This window comes from Camellia sinensis, chromosome 1 (genome assembly GCF_055761805.1).
Source record: "Camellia sinensis isolate YWXY chromosome 1, ASM5576180v1, whole genome shotgun sequence".
In the NCBI taxonomy this organism is placed as follows: Eukaryota; Viridiplantae; Streptophyta; class Magnoliopsida; order Ericales; family Theaceae; genus Camellia; species Camellia sinensis.
In genome coordinates this window covers 159,351,026-159,355,295 of record NC_138961.1, presented here as the reverse complement: position 1 = coordinate 159,355,295, position 4,270 = coordinate 159,351,026, and the positions used below count along the sequence as shown (strand labels likewise).

Here is a 4,270-nt window from a genome sequence, read left to right as displayed (position 1 = left end):
GTATAATAACTAAACATTATGTGAAACATAAATAAAAACTACTTTAGTAATAACTAGAATAATAATTAAACTAGGTCATAATAATCATAACTGACACAGTTAAACCCCAAAAAAAAAAAAAAAATAGTAGCACGATGAATCATAACCACACACTATTAATTCATAACCAAAATCACAAAAGATAACCCAATACAACACCAAACAATAAAAAAAAATGCATATTACGAGATATGTCATTTAAAAATAATTTCCAAACAAATATGATTATATTATGACCACTAAACCAAATTGAAGTTTTAGAGAAAAAAAAAATTAGGGACAAAATCACATTTTAAAATCAAAATATTTTTCGTTGCAAAAATCAGTAATAAATTACTATCTTTTTGGGACTAAAACTTGTCCATAATTTTTTCTTTTTTCTTGTTTTAAATATGCTCCAAATTGTTTAATTCCTTTAAATGCACTTTTTGACTTTTGATATCACTGCAAAAAAATGACAATTTTAGCGATTAAAAGTCGCCAAAGGTCAAGTTGTAGTCGCCGAAAGTTTTTAACAACTAAATATTTTGGTCACCAGATTGGTCGTTGACTAATTGTCAGGAAAGGTATTGGCGACTAAATGTTTTTAGTTGTCAAAAGTCATAAATTGGCAATTAAATATTTAGTCGCCAAAAGTTTTGAAATAAAATGAATTTTAGTTTTCAGCGACTAAAAGTTTTAGTCATGGATAAGTTTTAGTCACAATATTACTATATTTAGTTGCCAATTTTTTTTTTTCATTTTATTTTATTTTTTGCTACTAACTATGTAGTTACCCCAAAGTCTCATTTAGTTTTTGCTACTAAATATTTAGTCGCCAAAAAAATTATTTTTCATCTTCTTTTTTTTTAGCTACTAAACTATTTAGTCACCTAAAGTCTCATTTATTTTTGGCTACTAAATATTTAGTCGCCAAAAGAAATTATTTTCATCTTATTTTTTTTAGCTACTAAATTATTTAGTCGCCTAAAGTCTTATATATTTTTGGCTACTAAATTTTTAGTCGTCAAAAATCTTTGGTTTCTTTCTAGCTAACAAATATTTAGTAGCTATAAATAATGATTTCCTTTTTGGCTACCAATTGGTTGGTCGCCAAGAAGTTCACTTTTTTTTTTTAGCTACTAAACTTTTAGTCGTCAAAAACTTTATTTAGTGTGTTTTTATTATTATTATTATTAATTTATCCACAACATGTATTTATTTCATGCAACCTGCAACATGTATATAAACAAAATAATACATATACCTGTTTCTATTTCACTTTCAACCATCCAAAAATTTGGTCTTTTAATGCCAAATTCCATACAAACTAAATATAATCCAACCTAAAATAATAATTCCATACAAATAGAGAATCATACAAAAATCATGTCCTCCGTACACTAATAAGAAATATCCACTAGTAATATGTTTCATGCGAAAAGTGATCTCCACCTCGGATCTAAAGTCTTTACATCTCCGCTTCTCATTGTGCTATAGCATTTGATCCATAATTCAAGGAAAAGAGTTTTGGACTGACCCCAAATCCTCTTAAATATCCCTTCTTCCCAAGAACCTATCTTGATATTTCCTCTTGCGTCATCGATGTTCCATACTGGGAAGACTCGTCCCACATCCTTGCCTGAAATCTCCTTGTCATTGACAAATATAAATATACTATTGAGATAAATTTACAAAATACTCCAACAAAGATTCAAAGGCTTCTCAAAGTCATCATATAAAAGGAACACAACTCACCAGAAGAGCAATTTAAATATATGATCCAAGGGGTTAGCATTCTTGGTAAGAAATCATCGTGGAAACACTAAGTTAAGGTGGCATGTTAGTGCACTATTGGAGCAACGAAATAAAATTTTTATGGATGACATGCAGGTTCCACAAAAATTTAGATGAAAGTAAACTAACAAGAGTGAAGGATTTTTCTAACCAAGGATAGGCAAATGACATATGGTAGTAGAAAGTAGAATCAAAACCAAAAAGAGCGAGAAAAAAAAACGTACATAATATACTACAAGAAGTTGGGTCTTAAATGACGAATTTTTTTGTCTCTAAAGAGCTAATTTCGTCACTATAGATATTTGTGAGGAAATGACTCCGTCATTGAATGTTTGTCACTAAAAAGCATCGCGACGAAAAATAATTTCATCACCAATGAAATTACTTCAATGACGAAATTTTTTGTCACCAATAAAACAATATTTTGTCACCAAAAATCCTCATTTTCGTCACCAAATAGTTATTCAGTACCATATTTATAACTTTAGTTGACGAATAAATTTGTCACACATGTTGATCATTGATGAGGAAATACTTTCGTCACAGTAAGATGTAAAGTTGATGAAATTTTTCGCCTCCAAACGTCATACATGGGTGACGAAATATATTTCGTGGCAAAACTATATATATGTGACGAAATTTTTAGTCGCCAAACAACAAAATCAAGAAAAATTTTCATATATAAACTGTAATAAATTTTGTCACAAAAAATATTTATTAGCGGCCAATAATCACTTTGTCATTATAAAAAGTACAAATGACAAAAAAATCGTCACTAAACTTGTTCCATATTTTATATTTCATTTTAAATTATTATTTCACAAATATCCCTACTCATATCCCAATAGCCTTTTAAAAGTACTAAGAAATCCACTAGCTATTATACACTACTCGACAAAAAAATTCAGTAAACAATTTATATTATAGATGAAAATATATCCATCCAAACAAATTTCATAATAAAAAAAACCATCATAGCAAATTCCAAAATGAACTAACGTTAAGTCCACAAAAAAATAAAATAACACTCAACTAGGTTTAAAACTAGAACTAAGTATTAGTTCAGGAAAAAAAAATTCAACACTTGATCTTTGATTTGCAAGTCTACTTCCAAACGTCATCAAAAACCAATCAGCAAAGAAAATAAACAAGGAAAACATTAATATATTATGAATTACATCTAAACTCATATAAATAATTTTATTTTATAAACTAATTTAGTAGAAATGCATATAACGATCCAAAACTTCAAAGAGTTGACGTGATCCTTGATGATAAAGCAACACGGATAACAATTTAAACTACAAATTAATACTGAGTTGAATTTGACTGGTTAGATGATGGGTAACACATGTATTCCTGCAAAATACAAATGAATCTCAAGAACAAACATCATATACTTGCAAAGCTTCAATATACTTCAGCATTATATGTGAACACATCTAATATTTTCAACAAAAGCCCATGTCAATGTCAATGTCAATGTCAACAAAGATACAACAGTGAAGATATCAAAGAAAGGTATAATTGCTTGAGGTTTATTCAATAAAAAAAAATGTTTCACCAAGTGTTTATAATTTGCCTTTTTTTTAAAAAAAAAAAAATCAAATATTGATGGACAAATCAGCAGAAAATAAAATGAAAAGGAAACATAATGTTGTGGATAGGCTTGAATAAAGTAACAGTGGTCAAGTGATGCGGTGAACAAAATAAACATGTAGAGTTATGAGAAAAGTTCTTCAAATGTCTAGGAGATCCAAGAATGGATTAAACCAAACAATCAAATTTCAGTTTATGGCATATCAGCTCAAAGCTCAAGCACAGCATCTCAGATAGCTTCTTCTCAAGAAATCTTTTTATTATTGAACTACCAATTTTAAAAGATGAAAGAATGTTAGGTTCAATGGAGAAGCCATACCTTGCATAGTAGGATGTCATGTTCATCTTGTGCACAAGATGACTGGTTTTACTGAACAAGAGGAATTAAACTTGCACCATCCATAGTGAAAAATCTAGAAATCCCCTAGATGTTGATTTGTGATTATGTATCAATTTTAAGCAGAATATAACAATCCCAATCAAACAATCAAGACAAAAAGACACAACGATTTTACGTGGAAAAAACCACAATTGGACACCTCCAACTGTGATAAAAAAACCACGGGCAACAGCCACAAGAACAATCCACTAAGAAGATTTAAAGGAATTACACAGGTATACTCTCAATTACCTAGCGAATCCACAACGCCTAATTGAACCAACCTCTATGTGCCTCTTCCAACCCGTCTTCACCTCGGAATTGTCTTTACGATGAGCCACCCCGGAATCCACCAAAGCTTCAGGCTCGAATTCTTCAGAATCCACCGAAGAACAACTCTCTCTTTTGTAGAACAAAACACAACCTTTGATGTACTCTCTTTAGAACATGAGTTGAATACTCAATAAAACATCAAAG

The 4,270-nt window shown here is 29.9% G+C and overlaps 1 long non-coding RNA gene across 1 annotated transcript; it reads right to left on the bottom strand.

Annotated features, from left to right (window-relative positions):
- Positions 1–1,260: 1,260 nt before the first annotated feature.
- Positions 1,261–3,819, bottom strand: LOC114257711 (uncharacterized). The gene is made up of 2 exons (XR_014340531.1): positions 3,734–3,819; positions 1,261–3,174 (listed from the first exon to the last, which is right to left on the bottom strand). It is a non-coding gene; the product is annotated as an uncharacterized LOC114257711 (long non-coding RNA).
- Positions 3,820–4,270: the final 451 nt, after the last annotated feature.